Genomic DNA, 25,918 nt, shown 5'->3' on the forward strand with positions numbered 1-25,918 from the left:
GATGATGCTGTAGTGTGTGCTTTCTTAGAAGCAGACTTTAAGGCAATCATTGACGGCTTGACCAAGGCATACAAGAAAATGAAACTGACACTTAACATTCAGAAGACTAAGGTCCTCCACCAATAAGCTCCCAATGAACAGTCCCCAGCTCCAGTAATCAGATCCGTGGTGGGACTGTGAAGAACATTGTATGTTTCCTGTACCTTGGAAGCTCTCTCTCACAGAAGGCTGACATTGATGAAGAAATCTAACATTGCCTTAAATGTGCAAGTGCAGCCTTTGGATGCCTGAAGAAATGAATGTTTGAAGATCATGACATCAGATATGAAACCAAGCTCATGGTTTATCAAGCAGCCGTGGTCACCACCTTGTTGCATGTAGCTGAGACATGGACAATGTACAGGAGACATGTAAAGTTGTTGGAGTAGTACCATCAGCGCTGCCTGCAGAAGATCCTCTGAATCCAGTGGAAAGAGAGATATGCTAATGTTAGCATTCTCCTGCAAGCAAACACCATGAGTGTTGAAGTGGTGACCACCAGTATCTGGGGGAACGTTTGTTCATCAGAGCGCCCCAAGGGAAGATGAGGTTGAACAGTCATAACATACTACAAGACCGTTTCAGGCTGGACATAAGGAAGAATTTCTTTACTGTCTGAGCCCCCAAGGTCTGGAACAGCCTGCCATCGGAGGTGGTTCAAGCACCTACATTGAACACCTTCAAGAGCAAATTGGATGCTTATCTTGCTGGGATCCTATGACCCCACCTGACTTCCTGCCCTTTGGGTGGGGGGCTGGACTCGATGATCTTCTGAGAGGTCCCTTCTAGCCCTAATGTCTATGAAATCTATGAAATCTATGAAATCTGACATCACCTTAATTGGGCTGGCCATGCCATCTGGATGTCTGACTCCAGACTCCTGAAGCAAGTTTTATTTTCCCAGCTAAGCCAAGGTTTAGGCTCGAGAGGAGGGAAGAGAAAGAGCTTCAGTGATGTCCTCATGGCTAACTTAAAAAAATGCAACATCAATGTCAACTCCTGAGTATAGATGATCCCAGGAGGGTGTGGGGCTTGGAGCAAAGCAGCCTGAGCAGGGCTCTCCTCCCCATCCCATGAAACACTTACACCAGGGAGTGAAAGCCCTGGCACCCTGGATGCAGTCGGACCGGTAGTGGCCAGAACAAACAAAGAACCATCCAATCCACCAGGTGGGCCAAACTGCAGCTGTGATCTTTCCACCCAGCTCTGTGGGGCCCCCCAAAGCATGGGGCCTGGAGTAATTGCCCCAATTTCCCTACCTCCCTGGGACGGCCCTGCTCATGGGAGACTATCACCCCAAATGGAGGAAAAGTCTGCTACAGGGAAGCATCTACAGCAGGGATCTCAGTATTTTGAAACCTCATGACAATATCAGGTGATGAAAAGGTGGGTGAAGCAGAAACAGCATATCACTAACCAAATCAAGAATCCAGTGCCACCCACCCCACAAAGCAACACGTGTCTGAGTTGCAGAAGAGTTTGTCAATCGCAGATAGGTCTCATCAGCCATCTTCAGACCCACAGATAAGACAATCATAGAAGACAATTATTCTTGAATGTGAGGGATTGCCAAAGAAGAAGACTAGGGACTGAACGGCTTCCAGGCCCACCAGGTGGGCTATCTTGGGGATGAGAACTCTGAGGTTCCAGGTTCTGCTACACTGAGGTATTCCTGCCATGAAGGGGCCCCAGCCATAGAATCATAGAAAACTAGGGTTGGAAGGGACCTCATGATGCCATCTAGTTAAAACCCTTGCTCAGAGCAGGACTATCCCCAAATATATCACACCAGCCAAAGCTTTAGGTAGCCAGGTCTTAAAAACCTCCAAGGATGAAGATTCCACAACCTCTGTGAGTAACTTGCTCGAGTGTTTTACTACCCTCCTAATGAAAGAGTTTTTTTCCTAATATCTAACCTAAACTTCCCTTGTTGCAGCTTGAGACCATTGCTCCTTGTTCTGTCATCTGCCACCACTGAGAACAGTCCAGCTCCATCTTCTTTGGAACCCCCCTTCGGGTAGTTGAAGGCTGCTATTAAATTCCCTCTCAGTCTTCTCTTCTATAGACTAAATAAGCCCAGTTCCCTCAGCTGTCCTCAGAAGTCATGTGTCTCAGCCCTTGAACCATTTGTGTTGCCCTCCACTGGACTCTCTCCAATTTGTCCACAACCTTTCTATACTGGGGCCCCCTCATAATCCCCAGGTCATGTTCCCTTTGTCCAACTTACTCTAATAAGGCACCTATACACATGCCAGATGTCTGCTTCAATGTATGCTAATTAGCATGCATCAGAGCAAGCTTGATTAATCAAGGCTGCTGAAGGATGCATGCTCCAGAAGCTTCTGTCATGTGTATTCAGCATACCCACGTTTCAAAATGTTGGTAGGGGCACTTTAACTAAAGGTCATCAAACAGGCTTTAGTTAAAGTGCCCCTGCTACCAGTCTGGAGCAAGGGATGCTGAAAACACATGATGCTGCAGGTGCTTTAATTAAAGCAGCTCTTGGGGCCTCTCTTTTTAAAGCATTGGCCTCCCCTCTCTCCCCCCCAAGCATGTGTAAAGATGTCCATAGTTTCTGGCTATAACCAGTAAGTGGTTAATGGAGGTCCATCCACATGCTGGGAACACAGTCATCCACAGCACACACCAATTCAGTACTCTTTAAATCCACAGAAGTTGCTCATAGCCTACCCTCTCTCTCTAGAGTCAGTTACTAGTACTTTCCCAATACTTTCACATCCAATCTCCTTAATTTTCTGTTCAACTGCAGAGACTAGAGTCTGTCTGTCTCTTAACTTGGCTCTACTTCCAATATAAACAGAAATCTCATATCTTCTGGCTTGCAATGCTCGGGGGAAGTCCCAGAATAGAGAGCACATAAGATTTCTCTACAGACTGGCTATAGGACCTAGTCATAATATTGGCAGCAAACATGCTGGGACTTACATGAATTGCTCTGAATCTGAAAAATGCTTCAGGTTCCCTTGAGGTTGAGAATTGAATTAAGGTTGGGTTCTCTTGTTATTTTGTGTGGACTGATTTACCCATCTCTTACTATGGTGTCCTGTGTCAGCATCAAGTATGGTATGATTTGACTCTCTGGTATTACTTAGGACAGTTTAAAATATTTTGTTTTGTTGATAACTTGGCAAAGGTCAGGCTTCATAAATATCTAGTAGAAAGAATAGGTAGGTATACCAGGAAGACCTTATAGTAAAGGTCTGTCATGGCTCCAATCAGGGGCCTAAAGAACATTTCAACAGGCTTATGCATCCGGTGTATTCATACAAATACTGTTCGATCTGCTCCCTTCTTTACTAGTTGTCAGCACGTACCGGACTAGACCGGCTTTTAAGACATAGCTGTGCATAGCAGATGCCCAGTTGCAGGAGCAGCCCCAGAGAGACTGTGCCTCAGGCAATCTGCTGCATCATTACTCTGTGTGAGTGTGTGTATGTTAGTGTGTGCGTGTGTATGTGCACGTGTGCATGTGTGTGTGAGAGAGAGAGAGCTTAGGGGCATGAGTAAGTAATCTCTGTGCAATCCTAGAATAGAGGAGAGCACAGGATTTACTACTTGAGAAAGAAAGTTCTCATTTACTCCACTTACCATGCATAACTGAACAAGAGCACCTCATGATGTGGCCAACAGTGAACAAGAGCAAGAGATACTGAGTAGAGCAAAGGATTTTCCCCATAGAGACACTATAGGGCACAAGACCTAATATGAAATACATCTGTTATGATGTCAGGCGCTCAGTCTTGCTGCTAGGGCTATAAGCCATGTCCAGCCAGTTCCTCTGCATGTGTCAGCCGTGGAAATAAGGCAGTGAGGAGATGCTTGGTTCAAAGCTGCTAGTTTTGAACACACCAGAAACCCGGATCTTGAGCGCACTACAAAAAATGACCAGAAGGTATTCCCACTTTGTCATAGCCAGGGTTAATGTGTGTGATGTGGAGGTGCATGGGCAGATTTTATTGCTTCAGATGCAATGCCTCTGCCATGGTGAAAATGAAACTATGAGCACCACTAGGTTAGCTTTGGCATCTAGAATCTGCACTTTTATTATGTTAAAGGAACAGTGTCTTTTTCTTTTTTGATAAATGTATTGAAAAAATAAGAAATCACCTAGTTCTCTTTTGGTATTAAATTACTCTTGGCTACAAATTGAAATTCATTTTTGCCACTTGGTGTTTGAATTCCCAAAACTGTGTGCACTGAAAATTCATGAAAAGCAAATGTAAAGTTGAGATCTACATTGATGGAACTAAAGTTTGATTTTTAGATTTGCCAAATTGTTTGAATAATCATTCCCACTCTCTGCCTACTGAGCTCTGGTTTACTTTATTACCAGAGTGATTAGTTCATGTCTTTGCATTTCATATGTAAACTTTGCTGGCTGTGAAGATAACTACATGGTGGATCTTCACGAGTGCTCCAGCTCAATCGATGTGTGCAAACACCTTCATTCCGCCACCAGGTTGACAAACAATTTAAATGTACATTTTCTAGTTTATTCTGTATGTTTGCATGCCTTGAGGGATGCAGGTAATTTCCCAATATGTGTAATACTTATTCAATTGGAATGATGAAAACACCATGTTTACTGAGCTAGACAATTTTATGTACTAATAATAGCAATTTAAATGATATTTTAAGTACAAATTTGTTGAATATTTAAATATTAATGAAGTGATTTAAAATGGGGCAGTATAGGCCCCAAATACATTAAATCCCCTTCTGTTTCCCCCCTTTTTAAATCCTCCTCCTTCATTTCATTCCCTTTGGGAGTGTTTGGGTCCTGAACTCATTGTGAGATCTTCAAACACATAATAAGAATTAATCACCATTAGTTCTCTATTTTAACAGCTGCTTGCTACCTCCATAACCCAGTGCAGCTGCAAACTTCTCTCCCTTTGCTGACATCATAATCCCATTACAGCTGCAAACTTACATACATAAAATGCAGATTTAAGCTTATTTTGAAACAACTTATATTTCTTAATTACTCAAGTCTGTATCAGAAGGATAAAATTACAGCTCTCACTTGGCAATGCATCTTCCTGTTGATTGAAGTTTAAATGTACGTCTTCTCAACCTCCTTTATTAGTGCACCCAAATGCAAGGCCATTTTTGGCAACCTCTGATTCTGATGCCCACTTGTGGGCTGAATTTGTCCAGAAGTGGCAGCTGTGTGTCAATTCCTTTTTCTTCACCTTCCCCCAGCTGTGCTGCTGGCTTTGCTTCTTTGAGTCTGGCAAGGGGTTGAAGCTGCCTCTGATCTATGCAGAAATCCTAGGTATAATTTTCTTTTAAGTGAGAAATTTGGTTTCTTGGTATGTTTTTGCAATTTTATAAGCAACACCTAAGTGTGAGGCTTTGCTACAGAGCGCATATACAAAACTGGTGGAATTCAGTTCTGGTCTAAGCAGACACAGTCACAATCCTACTGGAGTTGAATTTCTCAGCATACCTAACATAGACTAAGTATGGGATCAGTTGAATAACATATATCTAACATTCACTTTTTTAAAAAAATTATACAAAACCTGAGTTTAATGTGTTATCTGGGCAGTTTTTCTGCTAGTGATCTGAATTCTGGGGTTACTTTCTTGTACTTTTTCAATTCTTATACCTATCCAGAGATTTTTTTTTTTTTTTTTTACTTTTAAGCATTAAGGTTAGAGATAGATAATTATTTTGCTTAATAGTAACTTGTATTGCAATGTGCCCAGAGGGATGTGAAATAAAAGGTATTTAAAAATCGACCATGTTAGTGAAGTAAAATAATTTCGCTAATGAGATTATCAAGGATAATCGGTTTACAAAAGCCCATTATGAAACAGATTCATTGATGTCTAAAAACAGGAAAGCAGAATCCTATTTATTTTTTGAAATGGTTTAGAATAAATTGCTTTTAAGTGTGTAAAAGACCATATTCCATTATTTTTATGTGATGATTTTTGTAGCCCCATCTGGTGTCCATTTCTGGAAATATCTGCATTAGGATATTTTTGAGTTACACGTTTTTCTTTTAAAAATGAGTAATGTGTTAAATCTGATATGTGATTTACACTCAAAAGATTGTGATGACTTGAATCAGTTTCAGAGTTTGGGAAGCAAACCTGTAAGTACATGGTATAAAATCCGATTGGCATGTAATGCTAACAGGCAAAGCATTTCAGGTAGACAACTCATTTGTGCTATAATTTCTGTCCTTCCTCCATACAGTTTCAGTTTGAAAGAAACAGCATCAACATTAAGTTGGAGAGCTATAGCTTTACAGAGAGGTGTTACTGTAATAAACTCAATCTCCTTTGTCTTTGGGGAAATCTTGGAAAGAAGTGGGGCTAGGAGATGACATGGCTGACCTCACAGAGTTACCCGGTGAGAGTGAAAGTGGGTTTTGGAGGAAGCAAGGGAAATCCCACAGAGTTTAGGCATATGGACAGAACAATGTAGAGCCCTTATTGTAAAAGGCTAATCATAGTGCTGCCTGGTGGAAGAGTTGTACTGTTGTTAACTAATTCCCCACTCTAACTGTGCTTTAGCTCACTCAGCCATGGAGGAAACTTAAACAGGATTATATAGCCACATGGGTACTCAGTTTGGGATAGTACAGCTACTGTTACCCCTGCTTATTCTAGCATTTATAGGTGTTTCACTGCTACATAGCTGGTCCCTACATTCCCACTTGCATTTGTTGTTTCTTGCCTTAAATTTGATTGTTGGCATTTTGGTGGGACAGTAACACAACACAGCCCTTGCCTCTCTGTGCTACTTAGGTGCATATAAAGAATAAATGGAGAAAGGCTTAAGAGAGCATCAGCACAGGGGTGTCTGACCCTAAGGGGATGTTGGATTTAATACTGGTTGGGAATTTGGGGAGGAAATAGGTAACCATTTCATGGGAATATGCTGGATTTAACACAGTTTTTATCAAGAGGATTCTCAGCTCCAAGATGGGATTTCTGGTGAGACGGAATACTCAGATTAGCTAATTGACTTGTAATGAGGATGTTTATCTGGGATATAGGAGATACAAGTACCTGTTCTCTGAGATTCAGACCAGGGGCTTGAACAGGGACTTGTCTCTTAAAACAGGTAGCCTTCCTAATCACCAGGCTGTAAATTATTCTTGTCTGCATAGCTCTGTCTCTTCTGTTGGAGCTCTTATACTTTGAATAAACAAATTAGAGTCAGAGAAAAACCAACTCTGCGGTGCAGTGTACACACATTTATATGTGGAAGACCCAGCCTCAAGTCCCTGATCCAATGAACATTTCATTTATTTATACTAAGTTTAATAATTGTTTCAGCAGGAGAGATTAAGATGCACACAGGAATAGCCAACAGTTAAGGTCCCTATGGGAGGGTTGCAGGGGTGGTGTGGGATACCCAGGTTCAAATCCTTGCTCTGCTACATCCTGGGTAAGTGTCCTAATCACCAGATCATTAGCATTTCAGCTCTAAATTGGTTTCTCTCTCCTGTTAGAGCTGCTTTATTTTGCCTGTACCGTTAACATATAACTACTGGATATTCTGGAATAGACTATATGTATTTTGAAAGCAGGGAACCCACAGAATTTGCAAAGTTTGGGGTTCTTCCAGTGAACAACATACTTTTGAAATGTTGAAGTTTCATGGGGTAAAAATAAAACATTTCCCACACAGCTCTACTGGAACACAGTTGTAGAGTATTTCCTCCATTTTTTTCTCTGCTTCATAGGAGATGTATATTAGATGTGGATTTCTGCTTTTGAATAAGCTTTTGAATCTATTTATACATTGTGCAATTTTGTAGTGAACTTGCTTTTTACTTTTGTAAGTTGCTTAATTTTATGAAGTCTATTTTTATTTATTTCAGCTCTGAACTAATATTCAACACCAGTGTCTATCTATCAAATGTCTGTTAGTCTGGTACATGAGTGAAGAGAGACACCAAGAACTGTATCATGTTGTGCTGATTCAGAAAGCGACTCTGATAGCATAAATAGCATAAAATGATTTCAGACTTGTATAAATAATATACATGTTCTGTCTTCCTTTGATTGAATAATGAATAGCAATTAGAGTGCTTGATTTACTGGCATTAACATGACCCCCAAAACTGGAATGGTTTGTATTGTCCCTGTATCTCTTGAATTTGAATTGTAATTCTCTATTTCTTTGTCTCTACTGCAGCATGTTACTTCAGCCAGTTGGTAAACAAGCAGTCCCTCTGGCACCAGCACTTTTTGGATTGGCCATTAAGGGGATATTGTAAGGGAAATGCAAGCTGATCCTTAGTATATCTTTGACTCAGTATCCTCTCACTTCATCTTCCCAGGTTCAGGGATGTGTAGGTGCCCTCTCACTTCTTCTTTTAATTGTATGGTGTGTTGCATAGCAGCTGAATTATTAACTAACTATGTTAATTTATTATGTTACAATAAGGAAACACTATTTTGCAACAAACTGTTTTAAAACACCACAAAAGTAAAAGGTGTTTTGTAAGATTTTATTTGGAAAAGGATGGTGCACTTTATTTTCAGTAATATCTGGCACTTCTAGAACTCCTTGCTTTCCATTATCACCAAACAGTTTATAGACATTAATTAATTAGAGCGTAACAATGACCCTGTGTGGGGCCACAGACTGCTTGCCTGACTTACACAAAACTCCCCTTGAATTCCCAAGACACATAAGCCATGATGAACTCCCTATGAGTAAGTATTAATGTTTGTGTCATGTAAATACATCCCAATAAATGCTTAGTAGTAGTAGTATATTTTAGTCTTTAAAAGAAGAAAAGTCATATCTCAGTAATAAAAATTCTAGCCCATGTTTATTCTAAGGCTGCTTAGATTATCACTTTCTGATTCGATGTCCTATTAAAAGTGCTGTTGGAAGCTACTTTTCCAGACTCAGAGTCACATCTCTGTTTTAAACTTTGATTCTTACATAGGACCTATCTATGATGATTTCAGTATTACTGGGTGCATCTACACATGCACACTTACTGCGCAGTAACTGAAATTACTGCACAGTACTGGCACATGTCTACACGTGCACACCCATACTGTGCAGTAAATATGGTGACTATACCAACTTGAGCATAAATTTGATACCTGCATCATGAAGGTATCAAATTTACACTCAATTAGTTACTACGCAGTCACACTGTGTATGTGGCCAGTCCACACACAGTGTTTATGTGCTTTCATGCATGCACATGTAGACACCGTTCTATTCCCACTTACTGCACAGTAAGTTACTGTGCAATAAATTTAGGCTGGTGTAAATGTATGTGTAGACATACTCAATGTGAAATTGCAGGTGATTGTGTACATTGCATGCTCAAGGGCGGGTACTAATAATGTCACATTAGCCCAAATCCCCTGTGAAGCTTAAGTTCAGTGGAACATTTTAAAAGCCATAGACTATATATATGCACTTTCTTCACTTCAGTGGTTTCATTCATGAAGATACAAACGCATAGGTAGATGGATAGATCTATCACATAATTCCCTGGAGAATAATGCAGTTTTTCGTGATTGGAAACATATTATAAGGGGGCTTGCGTTTAGCAATAGATAAGTAGATTTGCACTACCAGTATAAAGAAAGCAATTAGGTTTAATTTGCACATCTGTAAAAGACCAAAATAGGAGAAAGAGGTTTTCATAAACAATCTAATGATTCATCTACATTCAGATGGATTCTCATACAACATTATTACCAGCTGATCACTTGTTGGATTACAGATATGTTCACACAGATTGCTCTGTGTCTGTGAAATAACATAATGACAGTGTATTCATAATGAATGTCATTGCTTTAAAGTTTTAGTCTTTTGAAGTTTAGATTTGAGCCATCACTTTCACTAAATCTTTGAAGCCAATACTTTAGTTTACTCTTAAGGCCTCTGGCTAAATCAGGATGTTTAAAAATATTCTTTTGCATCAATCCTAACTAACATGGTTGTAAGAAGAGAATCTGAACTGAGGGTATTTTCCTCATATTAGTTGTTTCATTATCTGATTACATGCATGTGACAAATGACTACAGATTCTGAAAGTCTGTTTCCTTACCGGGGGGGGAGAGGGTGCATGCAACTCTTTAGCTCTTTTTTGAGGGATTATTAGGAAATTAGGAAATTTGAGTGTTTTCCAATTTAAACAGGTGATGGAAAAGAAAGATTCCTTCCCATGTTCTAAGTTTAATCAGTGTGAATGCTGCTGGAAAGACATATATTTGAGGAAACATTTAGCAGGTAATGCAGTACATTAGTGTCACAAACAGTTTATGCTACCAAGCATGTTACCCAGCATGGTTATCAACAGAAGTAGCAGATGAACAGTGTGAAAACATATAGAGGTGTCAGTGCATGTTTAGAAATGTGACATGCATTAGAGAACACGAGGAAATACAAATAAAGCATATTGAGATGAAATTGGAATGAAGTCAAGCTATATGTAGCTGATGGCTACATACAGGCTAGCGTTCAATGTATAAAACACAACTACACCTTATTTGGCTATGACTTCAGTGAGTTTAGGGGAGTCCTGACAGATTAAAGAGAGATCAGCCCTATAAAGCTTTTCTGTATTAATGAGGGTTGCATTCGAGAATTGTTCTGGTTTTGTCATATTCTATATATCTAGCCACTCTTTGCTTGTTCACTGTATTGAAAGCACATCGCTTGGGAATGCTGTTACTTCAAGATATGAGAAGAAATTCTTAAGTAAACACAAGTGACATATGACATGTAACTAAGTTAGGGAATACCATTACAGAGGCAAAACAGGTCAACGATGATCTTTTATCTTGTTTTTAGAATTGCCCACTGTAGCAATTCAGAGAAACTAATTGTTTTGGGAAAGGGGAAGTTTACAGTTTTTCTGTGTTTTGAGTTATTTGGATGATGTCTGAGGTTCATTTTATTTCACTGGCTTGTTTGGTTCAGATTTCCAAGTATTGCTGTTTTTGACAGAATCCAAGCTTATTTTCAGAAGAATTTCTTAGTAACTTATTTTTTCCTGTTGATTAATATGAAATAAATCCCTTCAGAAATAGAGAAATCCTGATCAGAAATAATCATGTAAACAATGTAAGCCTCTGTAAAACACATTATAGACACTTGCTCACATGCACCCTGTCACACATACACACACACATATACTCTCTCTCCTTTTCACACACACACGTGCATACACACACGTGCATGCATTTCCTTGTACATGTACTATTGAGTAGGTTATCTAAAGGGATTTACCTTCTTTTTAATATTTTTGAAGACTGCTTTATGATCCTGTTGACCTGCTATTAGCAAAAGCTTAGCTTTCAACAAAGGTAATTAAATTATAAAATCACTGCTGCAATCATCAAACTACTCATAAAACAAGAAATGAAAAAAAAAATACCCTGAAATAAAAATCTTCCCAGCTTCTCCTCATGTAATATTGCTCCCTGATGTTAATTACATTTAAATGGGAGAGTACTATTTTGGTATCATTCATACGCCTCCAAAAGTACTTTCCAGTTTATCATACCTGTCAACCCCAGTGCATCACAGGCTAATACTTTATTAAGAAAAAAATCATTAGGGAGCTGCTGATCCCATTTAAGTACATTGGGCAGAATGTAAGACTAATTAAAAAGCATATTTTTACATTATTAATTTCTGAGTTTCACACTTAATGAATGTGAAATGACAGGGCTACTATTTTTACATTCAGGCTCTTTGGGCTGTTTAGCCAGGGGAATTAAATTCTGGGGATTTTTTGCAAAGATGCTACTTGGGAGATTTGTTTTCAAGAACAGCTAAGCTTTTTTAGCTGTGTCTTTTTCTGGGAAAATATACCAAAGCATATTACAGCCACTTAAAAAGAGTAGTTAAATAGATGTTGTGTTAGGTTTTTTTTCATCACACTGCTATAAAAGTATTTTAGATGAGGTATAAAATATGGTTTTTAAATGATATTATGATTTGCAAACACTAAAAAATAATTGCAGTGGAGTTGAAAGAGAGCGAAAACATCTAATCTTTATTGTGTAAGACAATGTGATAAAATATTTTACAGCCAAAAGCTCATTTTGCATCTGGAAAATTGTGTAAACTGATGGGGGGGAAAAAAATCTCATTAAAACTAAAGGTTATTTTTAATATTCTTCAAACAAAGCAACACATTATAACTGCATATTTCCCACTCATATTTATTAAATTAGACAATTGTACGAATGTCTAACATTCTATTTAAATAAAGACATAAAATGACAGAGGCTGTGTGATTAGGGAGGCTAATCTGAATTTATACCACCATTTAGAGAATAGCCGAGTTAAAACATAATGTTAGTGTTATAAAGGTTTGTTTGTTTGTTATGTTGCATTGCAGAAATACAGTTGGTATTAAGCATTAGGTGTTATATTACTTAAAACTTTGTTAGGTGAATGCTGGCACAGCATTCCCTGTGAGCACGACATAACACAACATATTTTTATAGGGCTGTGCAAGGAGGAGTGTAGAAAATCTTTTTTTTCCAAACGTGCTTACAATTACCTCTCTGTATTTTTATTGTCTTTTTACTAACCACAAAACTCACACTGGAGGCAAAGCTTAACTGCTGAGGCTTTCCTCATGTAAATATTAGGAAATTACATTTGTACAAACTGCGGGGCTTTGTAAATGGGGGCTGGAGTGACTCCAACACAAATTAATCAGGATAAAGTTGCTCTATGTTCAACATGACCATAGTTTATTTTCTTAAAGTATTAATTTGTCAACAGCTTTCCTGCCTCACTGTGACTCATGTGGATGGCATTGAGGGAAGACACAGATGCAATCTTTGCTGCTGTACCTTGTGGTTTTAGGGACCAATTCCAGTTAATCCAAACATAATTGTGCTTAATTTTTCAATATTTGTTTTCATACAAAAGTCTAATATCAAATGACAGAAAAGTGAATATGCATCTGTGCTTAAAACTGGTCTCCTCTAAAAAAAAATGAAAGAAGAGAAGAAAAAAAGTATGAAATCAGTGTAGCTACTTGCAGAATAATATTCGTTTCTTCTTAATTTGGGGCGGGGGAGGGTTGTAGATGCTGAAGCTTGCAACACCTCTTCAGTCGGGGTCACACTCTTTTTTCCCCTATTTTTTTAAGCTACACTCTTTACTAAAAGCATTGCCTTTAAATTGTGTTGCTTATACTCTCCAACTTCCTCTCTGTGCTACTGATATCACAGTATTTTTAATTATATCTTGATTTTCCTAAAATTATTGTTCATTGTTATGTTTCTGGAATGCAAAAGTGAGCGTAATGGGATCTATTTTTCAGAGATGCCAAAACAAATTAAGGAACATGTTCAGCTCTTCCTTTGCCAAATGTTTTAGTGCTTTTCCATGAAAGCAAATCTTATTTGTAACTGTATATTAAACCTTAAGTAAATAATGCAGTCTATCAGAGGCAAATGCTGTTGCAGAACTAGTAGCCGTTATCTGTTTTTGCCTCTGATGCCCAGATATACAGTTCATTCATGAATAATTTTGTTAACAATAAAATATTGTGCTTTAATTTCTAATTTTCTTTTTCAGAAATGTCCAACTTTTTACCTTCTGGTGGACATTGCCCACATCAATATGGCTGATAGGGCATTTGAGGGTAGATGTACCATATGTATTTGGTAAGTGATGGAGACTGTTTAATAAAGAGATTTAAGAAATGAAAGGAAATTAGTTTTAGAGATTGCATTTTGTTAATTGAAATGGTCACTGTTCTTTAGCATCTTCTATTATCATACATCCTCAAATAATATTGACACGCTTCTTGTTTTATTAGTATACATTTACCTTGTTCATGGTTTTATTATTCAAGAATGCAGTTGTTGCCAAGTATTAATCAATATATTATGCTGCTCAGTTGGGCAAGCTGTACAAAAACATAGTGCCCCTAGGGTTAATACAGTCAAGAACTAGAAAAGTGTTTTAGACATGTACACAACATGTGGTTTACTATTATCATTAAATGAGGTGAACTGGGACTCTATACATATGGATTTTGAATTGCATAAATTTTGATTGATATCATTTGAAGACTGAGACCCTGAAAGGCTAGATTTTGTGAAAGACGATACACAGGCCAGCTATTACCACATACAATAATACCAGGAAAAATATCTGAAATGAGCAAGGCAGCTGGCTTTTAAATAGCTAAAACATAACATCAATACTTATTTTGAATAATGGAAAAAAGAGGTAAAAGATGTTGACCTCTGCCTGACAATAACATGTTCCAAAAGTAGAACTGGCCCCAGGAGAAAATCCCCAGCTCAACAGTAGCAACTAAGAATTTCTTTCCTTCTTTCTTTCTTTCCTTCTTTCTTTCTGTGCTCTCTCTAATTCTCTCTCTCTCTTTCTCTCTTTCTCCCCCCCCCCCGCAAAAAGGTAAATATTTTTTAAGCATTAAGCCACTATGGACAACCAGCCAGAAAAAGAATTTTCACAAATTCAGGAAACACTTGAGAGGTAAAACCAACATCCTGAGACAGGAGACAAGGCCAGCTTTTGACACCAGGTTGGACCTCAGAGGCCTAAAGAAACCTTCAGCCAGGAAGTGCCTGCCACAGGGGTCAAGACTTAAGGGACCTCGCATGAAGGCAAAAGAGAGCAGAACTTTCCATGCACCATCAAAACCAACAGGCCTTTTCATGGGAAATTTGCTGAAAATTTGCTGATCTGCATTAAACATTTATTAGAATGGGAGAGTAAGAGCCTTTACTTAACTTACTGTAGATTGCTGGCTTGTTTTAAGTAGTGAATTATAACATATGCAGGAATATGAAAGGTCTCCAAGGCCCTAAATCCATTTTTCCTAACATGTGATACACAGAAAATTATCAATACATCACTCTACCAGATTCATTCAATTTGCTCATATTTGTTAAAACTTTAGAGTGAGCATTAGATACTTAATGCTTCATTTATGATTTATGTACCATAAATGTATTAAAACATTAACCATATTTCTGCTATGGCATACTTTAATTCTCACAGGGAAAAGTCCAAATGTTTCTCAGACTGCTACTTTAGTTTCCCTAAGGAGTGAGATTATTTGTGTTGTGTTACACCTTTAAGTGTTGATTAGGCTTTCATGTTACGCTGACAGAAGTGTCATGCAGTGCTTCTCTTTAATGGGGTAATAAGCTATATCAACCACATGAAGGAAATGTTTCTTTTCAAGTAAGAAACAGCAAAAGTTCATATGTAAACACTGTAAAGGTTCCTTCCTCTTTGCGTAAGCTGCAGGGCTAAACTTCAGCAATACCCCCCTTTAATCGAAAACTCTTGACCATGTAACTTGGGTGGCTCAGGCAAATTTATACTAGAAGTTTGAACCCTCTAATGCATTAAATTGTTACGCCACCCATAACATTGCAGTGCCAGCTGGATGTGCCTTTAACTGTTTCACGATCTGAAAGCTTTTCAGGCTTTTAAATACTTCTGTAGCTATTAATTGAAAAGAAGGAAGGCAAAACAAAACAAAAAAAACTAAACTACTTTTCTGTTTTTCTTTTGATGGTGTAAGTTATTTATGTGGGTATTGTTTTCTCTGTTTTTTTTTTTTTACAGTGGGGAGTAAAGGATTTGTTAGTGGTTGGGAAGCTTCACATTTTTCAGTAAGCATTATTGGGTAACAATTGGTGCAAACATTATGGAGGGGGAAAGGCACATAAATCAAGAAATAAAAAAAAATAGTTTCTGCACATTTTCAAAAAACACGTTGTGCTCTCTGAGGTCCTTTTCATTTTAACCAAATCAGGGGGAACTTGTCCTCACAGCGGCAAGGCAGATGGAACAATAAATCACAGGAACCATTGACTGCCTGCAGTGTACTCTCCGCAGCTGTCACTTTTTTGTCTCTTTGGTTTTAGCTGACATGGTTTGAGGTCCACTGTGAACCAATCTGGACTTTTTTTTTACCGTCATATCCATCAAAACGACCAGTAGCCATCAACCTACTGCAGCGATCGATTCGTTTGCTTATTCTCACGCATAAGCCAATACTCAGCTCACTAGGTGAGACTTGGGAGAAGCACCTCATTTTAGCTTTTTTTTTTCTTTCTCTCTCTCTCTCTCTCTCTTGCTCTCTCTCTTTTTTTTTGCCTCCAGCTACAGCTGTGATTTTCTGAGCAGTCTTGGCTAACGTTATTAAAGTTGCATCATGATAGATATAGAGCAGAGCAGATAACAGGCTCCACGCACAACAACAGAAAAATAATAATAACCGTGGGTTTCGTTGTTGTTGTCCGTGTTGCTTTTCAGGTGTACTGAGACACTTACTAAGTGAGGAGTTTCCAACTCATTGCTTATTTTGCAAAGTAAACAAGCAAATGTTATGTGCATAACCTTAGCTGTCTCTATAAAGGTCAGTATGTGGTTGCTAATTTCTTTTCCTGCCTTTTGGTGGCACTCTGATGCCAGTGATTACTTGTGGTGTGTTTTGGAAACAAGACGTCCTTTCTTAACAAAAGACTCAATCTACAAAGGCTGCAAAACAAAAATTGATTAAATTTGAACTGTAGTATGAAAGTTTACTTCAGTGTGTAAAATAGCCTGGTAAGCACCACATAGCAGGTCATCTCTAATGTGGGCCAAAGGTTGCATTATATGCAAGTATGATTGCATATACATATTGGTTAAATGAGGATTTTCTTTTTTTCACAACCAAACAATCTGTGCATCTTGTATATATACATGCAGGAGTGGTCAAAGCATGTGAATTAGCTTTATTTTGAAAAGCATCTCTCCCACTTCTAAAAAGTCTTTGTCTTGGAGAACTATATGTTATAGATTTTATCAGGGTCTGAACTCCACATCAATTTTTTAAAACAATGTTTGTGATATAAGTGGAAGCAAAGGGATGCATCCACACACACACACACACACACCCCACTTTAAGTTATAAAAAATAAAAATAAGAAAGTCTGCTTTAAAAACCTCCAGTTAGGTCAAGTTAAATTTATTATATATAATTTTTTTTATTGCTGAACTCCATGATTTTGACTTGAGGTGACAGCTGAAAAGCACCAGAAACCTTTGGAATTTCAGAACTATATATTACTATAAAGGATGAAAATAAAGTTCTACTAGTAGAAGGTAGGTAATTGCATTTAGCAAATATACCTAGTTTAAAAAACACAAACCACAGAACATTTCCCCTTTTTCTTAAAAAAAAAAAAATCTATTTCAAGTAAGCAGGAGTTTCCTTAATATGTACAGAAAAGAACAGAGATTTGTAGTAAAAACCCAGTTATAAAACATGGTGCCTTTTCTGTTAATGAGGATCTTTTGCAGGATTCTGAACTGTTGCCATGTTATAGAATAGTTATTTTCAGCTCTCACCTTATGTTTAAAAGTAAGCAGCTAACAGATTTTGATTAGTTTCCTTTCCTTTTTACAAATATCTGAAAGGTAACCGTCCTGGAGAAATTTCATTTTTAGATGAAAGTGACAAATGACAAAAAATAAGCAAAGCTAGAACAGATTTATGATTAATTTGGAAAATAAGCCCTCTACTAATTTTGAAAAACCTGTGAAAGTACCAGTCCAGTCATAATACAACTGACAGTGAACTTAAGGGGAAAAAAAAGCAAAAAAACCCAAGAAAAAAACAAACCAGCCATCTGTCTGACTGCAACCCAAGAATTCTTAGTCCACCCAAGTAGTTATTGCATGTTTTTCCTGTATTGCTAATGGATTAGATATTGTTTAAAATACAAATTAGAAAACAAATCAGAAGAGTGAAAATTATTGGCCAAGTTATGTTCTCAGCTGCAGTGAGCCAAATTCTGCTCTTGGCTACTGTGGTGTAAACAGAATAACTTTAATGAATTAAACAGTTACTCCAGATGTGCAAGGGTGTAACTGAAAGCAGCACTGGACTCTGGGAATAAGAGAAAAGAATTATCAAAGGAATCTAGCGTAGAGTTGGTTAGGTCATCCCAGTGTATGTCGTGGATTTTCACAAACCTTTATGAATCCCTATTAATTCTGTAACAGACGCTGTACTGTATAGCACAAATGTCTTAAATATACCTGTAAAACTGTTTTGCACTGGGGATATGCCAAATATCACTTGCCTCCTTGAGAGAAGAAATGAAGAGTTACAAACTGTGAGCTAAATTCTAGAGTTGTTGCTCAAGAAGTAACTCCCTTTGAAGTCAATGGGAGTTTTGGCTGAATAAGGAGAGCAGGATATAGGACTCTGTGTTATAACAATTATTTTGAAATATGGAATTTCACTACATCTCCTATGCCAATAAAATTTTATGTAAAATATCAGATATCATCATCTCCATGTGAAAGGAAGATCACTAATTCAGTAGTGTTCTTATTTTCAAGTGAATTCCAGTACTGAGGCAAGTGAGCAGCTATGCTAAAATGGACAGTCATTAATAGGTCTACTGGTGACTTTTCTCCTGTTCGTACCAAATGGTACGTAATATAATTCCACATTTAAAAAAAAACAGGAAATAGTTCTGCATATTTTCTAATTTGCCTTTGGAAACTGAGCTGCAATGGATACTTATCAAAAACCAGAGGGAACAACCCATGTGAGCTTGAATCTTCCTTCGTTGGTGCAGGATTTACATACTGAGTGATCAAGATTTAAGTTCTTGTCACCTACCTTTGGTGACATTTCTTTTAATCAAAAGCCATTCAAGTCCTTCAAGATTCATGCATGTGCCTAACTTCAAGCCTAAACAGCCCCATTAGGTCATTGCAACTGCTTACATGCTCAGTGCTAAACACACATGTATGCCTTTTCAAGGAAGCACTAGGGCTGTAGTGTTTCAAAAATAAGTGTTTAGGTTCTGCCCAAACAATAATGCAACATATCGCCCCAGCTCCGTTCCCAGCTGACTAGAGTCTGTTTGAGTAATTAAGAGACCTTGTCTTTAGTTCACTTGACATATTTTACAAAACATGCAAATTTGCTATAAAAAGTGCTTCTCCTTTTAAATGTTGCCATTCCTAGGTGGGGGAAGGTATCTGCTAAATGGATATGAACTAACAATCTGTTATTAGAACCTGAAAATAAACAGAAATGGTACTGTAACACTTAAAGAGGAATTCCTTCTGTTAAGGTGGAATTATTCAATTTGCTTATCTTGCTCTGAACTGACCTCTTTGTCTATACACACATAAGCCAATACAGCTAGTATGTTAATATTGATTTCGAATCTCTGCCAAACAGCATGCATGTATCTTGCTTCATTTACCTAATGTACAGGTGAATAATTTTATGAACAGAAAAAGGGAAACTGCAGAACCTTAAGCAAAGGAGACTCGAAGCTAATGTCAAACAAAATCTCAAACTATTTAAACACTTATTTTATGTTTTGATACTAAAAATATCATATGCTGCTACAAATTTATGTGGCTTAGGCCAGCAACTCAGCTTTCTTAAGAACAACAAAATTGTGTAATAAAATATGTCTCATTTTATTTGCTTTGATACTATTTGGATTTTTTTTAAGTAAGTGAGAATTTTTTTTCACTTTCATTGTACAATTGGGAGCATAAAAAGTGTTTGTTTAGTTCATTTGTTTTTCTCCATGATACCTTTTATTTTTCACATTTTCATACTAAATCTTACTGTGTAAGTGAAAAAAATTAAAAAGTTGAGTGTCTGTCAGTATCAATGCTCCTCTTTCTTAATAGCTGTAATCAATGATCATAGGTTCAAGCAGTGAGAGTATATAGACATGTCAGGACTGAGTTAAATACTACCCTCCTATATTTTAATGTACTCATATCTTTTTGGTTACAGGGGTTAGTTATAGTTATTGATTTGAGGTTGGATATTTTGTGGTGTTGTTTTTTTTAACTTGCTGAACTAACCCTTTTGTAAATGTATTGATTAATCGTAGGCAGTATTTCATTCATTTATTTGAAGCTACCTCTTATTGAGGCTTTTTTTATTCCTGTAGCGGTACAGCACAGAGCATCAATAGATTGAAAAAAAATTAAGTTCTATCTTTCACTTCTGTCATAATTACTGTTTTCAGAAAGGCCCGCATCTTTAGGTAAACTGACTTTTTTTAAAGGAAATTCAGATGTCCTTAATTGCTGTTACTTCTCAGTACAGCTTAGGGTATCAATAACAACTATATTTGAATATCATAAGTAGCAAGTTGCTCTAAGCAAAACAAAAACATGTCAGTTGCCCAGGTGACATTTTGTAGCAAACAAGGAAATCACAACTCCAGGAAGTGTTGTATTTTATGCCAACAACAATATGACAGTTTTCTCTGTAAAGAAAACATGACACTTTTCCAAATATCAGAGGATGCCTCCGCTGCTCAAGGGATTCCTGTACTGTCACTGAAATGGAAGGTCACAGGCTGGTTTCATGATTTCTATAGTTTCAAAATGTTGTGCTGGAGTGTTTGCACGCTAAATGCTGTAGGCTAAGGGAAATCTTTCCCTTCATCTTTGAAAGAAGTGACAGGAAGAAAAAGGTCCTACTTTGACAACAGTAACCTCTAGGTCTAGAGGTTCTGCCCCAAGCAACTCTGAAGTAAAATTACCTATGTTAATATGTTGTCGTTGCTGTCAATGTGTATGTGGGTGTGTGTGCGTGTGCGCAAGACAGAGAAGGAAAAAGAGTGTATGCATACTGTTAGTCTTATGTAGCTTTTAACTTAGAAAAGAGATTATGCTAAAAGGCTGAGATGTTGGACAGCCCTCTCTAGCACTGGCTATAGATGCAGAGTTTAGCTGCTTCCAGACTGCATTAGCCAGGCAGGGTTTGCTCTGAATCCATGCACACAGACTTGTGGGGGACAGCTGCTCTTGAAGAGCCATGGCCACTTTGTCCATGTGTTTCTATCAAATGGATACGAGGGGCATGATTTTATGCTTATTTATGGAGAGGCTGACTCTACATATATGGATGAGCTGTAATTAGGAGGAATACATAAGGTTGACAGTGAAGGCAGAGTGTATTTTTTCCATTCTTAGTCCAAGCTCTTACTTAAAATGTGACACATGTTTATGCCCTGTTTTTTTCACCTGGTCTGCATTGTCTAAAGAAATACAAGTTTCTGCAAGCAATTTCCTTCAAGAGGTGGGGTTTCCATTTTATCTTCAAGAGAAGCTTGCTATACATAATGCTGCTTGCCCTGCTAGGAGACAATTGCTGAAGTTTAAATAAACAGTCTGTTGTTTAAAGCCAGAAAAAATATTAACTTCAAGGATATGGACAGAATTGAAAAACATTTGTTTCCAACTTTCCTCCTTCTTTTACTCTCTGCTCCCCCGTTCCCCCTAAAAAAACACACCTTACTCTATAGATTATGTACTTCCTGCTGCCCTTTTTATAAGCAATAAGAATTTAATAACTGAGGGCAACTCTATAGTAATATTTATATGGGTCAAGTGGCTTAAAAGTATGCAATAAATGTAAAGTTATGAACCACATTGCCCCTTTTTAAATAATGCAGCTAGCACCAAGATATTATGTTTCATATTCTGGAAAAAGGTGTTTTAGCTTAGGCTTTAGGAGTACAACAGACATGAAAAGTTATACTGATCCCATAATAAAGTCACTGCCTGCTTAATATGGTGTGTTATGTAGAGCTCCAGATCTTAATAGCAGACCACAGCAAGAATGTCCCAGATGATATCAACAAAACCTTAGCTTTCTCATTAGCAATCAGCAAATTCTCCTGGTGTCTGCTAGTTTCAAATAAGGGCAAGTGCCTCTATTCCTAGTGTGAAGCCCAATAGGATAATAGAAATAATGTAGTCTAATCAGTGGTGAACACATGAGATCCCACGTTCGTAACAGGCTAAAGTTAGTTTGGTGACTACTGTTCAGCAGCTTTTAACAATTTCCACAATCCTGAAAAGCATGTTTGGTGTCATGACAAGGCAGGAAGCAGATATATGAACATTTTTATTTTGTGTAGCTTATCTTAAATTGCGTATAAGAGAACAGCTTCTTTGTTATAGTTAGGAGATTTAGTGAGGTAAGTGGCAAAGGAAGCTTTCCTCAGAGTATTGCTTCAAATATATGAGGAAATGTTGAATGCAGTGCATGTCTGTTGGTTAGCAGGTTGGTTGGATTCAGCGGTGTCAAACTATTTGCCTCTTTGTATCAAATGTAATATCTGTCACTGCTGAACACATCAGTATGCTTTTGTTGGTTACCACAACACTAATTGTTCCATGTTCACCATACAAGACTTTCTCTTGTCAGCATTAACTTGTCAGCTCTTGGCACCCTGGTATTTTATCTTTTGTAAAGTGCATTATACATTTACGCTAGTGTAACAGCAAATGAAGGAACAACCATCTTGTTAGCAATTATGATAAACATGTGAGGGATGTAAGATTGTACTTGAATCATTTACTATCAAGTTGTTGGGGTTTTTTTTAGCTATTATGCTCTATGTGATGTAAAGCTTTAGGATATTTATAATATGCTTGTGTGAAATGCCAACTCTTAGGTTTTGTGGCAATGTTGTATTTATAAATGTTTCCCTGTTCCTAATGTGACTTTTGCATATTCTTAGAATATAATCAGCATGGATTTAAAAACAATGTTATTGTCTTTTAAGTCTGCTTTAAAAATGAACACTTACAATTAGGGTTAGTAAGGAAATGCAAGTCTAATGGTGGTAATGTCAACAAAAGTGTTTTAAGAGGGGCTTATATGTTTTGAACCAGAGATCAGCCTAAAGTTATTAAGGGATGATATCTGCACTTGCAATACATTGGTAAAAATCTGTCTTTAATTGTTCTTGTGCTGATCTCTTGTTAGGCTATTCTACATAATAGAAATGATTATTGGCTGACTTAAAATCCGCAAAAGGTTATAATATGCTTTACCCTACTTGATTCATTTTGGTAGAGATTTTAAAATGAGTGCTCAAAACTGGGCTTCTAAATTCTTACTTAGGTGTTTTAAAAGGAGGCTGGAGGTCAGTGGCCTAACTGCTTTTATCGAGTTCTGTACAATAAAAAGTGAAACATCTTCCAATAATCATATGAGTAGAAAACTGAAAGCCATGGTACAATCAAAAGCATTACTCATAAATCAGAGAAACATACTACAGGTCATCTCCTGATCCTTGTTCCTGCCCTTTAGCCTCCCTTTAGTTCTTAGCGATGCAGGAGTTTTTTGCCATTATTGTAATCAGTAGAAATCCCTATAGCAGATACACTGGTTTACCTCACTTTCTGGCTGTACACATCACATTTTGACACTGCTCCAGTCCAAGTCATTTGTTTCACCCGTTCAACATATATGTCATTAAAGATTTGTAACAACCTCCCCACCATAGACACATTCTCACTTTATTGGCATGAGTAAGAAAAGTAGATGCAAATGGCTTGGCATCATTAGTTTAAAGGGACATTGTGTACATTGGTTGTATACTTGTCTATTTTCTATTAGTTGTGCCAGAGTCATTGAAACACATGAGGAACTAATCAATCATGCACTAAAGATGAGCTATGAAGGAATATGGGAAAGTACCTTACCCTTAACGTTGTCCTTAATTCTCAGGATGATTTTGCATGATTATTGCATTGGCCAGTAAGTAATACCAGGTCAGCAAAACATATTTTTGAATGGCTATTCTTCTGTGATGAAAAAGGGTAACTGGTTACTGGAACACATTAGCATTCATATTTAAAATGGTCAGGAGGCCAAGGATTTGTTGGGTGTGAGAGATGATTCCTCCAACAGCTTGGTATCAGCCAGCCCTGGACTGTGGCATTTGTGCAGCAATGGTTCAGAAAAAAGTGATCATCTAATATATGTGCAGAAGTGCTTTGGTAATACCGAAACTTGGTTTTGGATTTCTCCAATCTCAGTGCTGACCAAGAGAAGTAACCTTGCTTTTCTTGTGAGATCTTGACAGCCTCATAGCTCAAGCAAGATATGCAGAAAGCCACCTCCTGTGTCCATTATACAGAGAGAGAGAACTTGCTGAGGAAATATGTAAACAGCAGTTTACATTTTCACATTACATGGGAAAAGTTGCACTGGCAAAGGCTTTATAACTATTAATATACAATTAAAAAGAAAAGCCATGTAAAGAAAAACAAGAAGTGAAAAGGTAGATTAACATCACTGGCTCATGCAAGCATTTTGCATTGGGATAAACACCAGGGAGGGAAAAAGCCAAAATACATTGTTGGAACAAGAACAAATGGGTATAAACTGCCCATAAATACATTTGGAATGAAAATTAGAAGAAGGTTTCTAACTGTCAGAGCAGTGAGGTTCTGGAACAGCCTTTACATGTGGTGGCAAAAATCCTAACTACTTTTAAAATGGAGCTTGATAAGTTTAAGGTGTTTTGTGATGTGGTTGCCTGATGATGGTAAACCCGGGAACGTGCCTTCCACTCCATGCAGCATCTCTAGAATACGCCTGGAAACAGATGAGAAGAAAGTGCACAGAAGCTCAGATTGTACAATCTTTAATTTTTATCACTTTTTTAAGTGTATGAAATACTCCAATTCAAGCTACCCACAAGGTAGAGTCTAAACTGTGTGGGTGACCATGGATTTATGAGACGTAGTGCCTGAAACTTCAATTAAAAAAAAAAAAAAGCTTCTGTAGGGACCTTGCTGCAGTTGGGGATCAGAGCAACTTTAAGTGTTTGAATTAGATTGATTTAGTTGAAGTCAGTCCAGTGGTGATTGGACAACCTGACAACCAGCAACAGTGTTGTTAAACTTCTGTGAACATTTTAATCCATTTTGGACTACACCCAGCTGGAAATTTTACCAACTTCTACTTCCATTGTTTCCACCTCCACCACACCAATATATGCCCATATCCCCAAACAACCAACTCTGTTCTCCCATCAGTGACTGATATGGACAGAGAGTATATCGGAGCTACTGAGAATGAACTGATCCGGCACGTGTTTGGAGGTGCCACTGGGCTTTATTTTTGATCATTACTGGTTTTTTGGAGGGAGTAGAATACAAGAAAGGTCAGTTCCCAGAAGTGATGTAATCCCTGTAATGGGTGTGCGCTACTCTGTAGTAAATGAAAGAAGAATAAAGAACAAATATAACAGGATGAGATGGGGAAATCTCTACTCATATAACAGGCATTCCTTTAATACATAGCCATCCAGCAGCAGCTTCAGAAAACATTGCTATATTTATACTTTGGAGGAGATTTAAATAAGGACCTGTTGGCCATTCACATTTGCATTTTTCTGAGCCACTTAGTTGTTTAAGGACAAAGCTAACAAAATAGTACATATTACCCAAGCTTTTAAGACATCAAAGGTGTCTTCTTCAAGTCTGGGATACTGCTAAAATGACACTTCTAAGAACTGAGCCTAAGAAGTGTAGTTAAGCATTGTAGCTTTCATTGTATCCCACACGTAACGAACAGAACCTTTGAGGTTTTAAAACCTTGTATGTCTGGCTTTTTTGCTAGCCTAAAAAGGTATCATTAGTAACACACTGATGTCTCTCTCTGTTTGTTCTACCTCACAAGACACTTCCCAACTAATTTAGAGCAAAGCTAATGCAACGCTTGGTATTTACTTGATTTCACAAAATGACACTTTTTTTCAAGACAGCTGCAGAGGAAAAAAAAAAAGAATATTTACATAAACATGTTTAAACTTAATAAAGAGCTGAGTCAAAAAGCAGGGGGAGTCAAAGTGATACTGAACCAAAGCAGAGTGTAAAGAGAAGCAGTTAATTTTGAATTAGGGTTACAAAATGCCAGAAACAGTCACTGGCTGTTTGTACATGCCATGGGGCTTTAATTCAGTTTAGTTCTCCCTAAATTTAAACAGCTAAAAACACTGCTTCCATTTAGGGAGAATTAAATCAAATGAAACCCTCGTGGCAC

The sequence above is a fragment of the Gavialis gangeticus genome, unplaced genomic scaffold, assembly GCF_001723915.1.
Source record: "Gavialis gangeticus isolate Ggan-Ray unplaced genomic scaffold, GavGan_comp1, whole genome shotgun sequence".
Lineage (NCBI taxonomy): Eukaryota > Metazoa > Chordata > Crocodylia > Gavialidae > Gavialis > Gavialis gangeticus.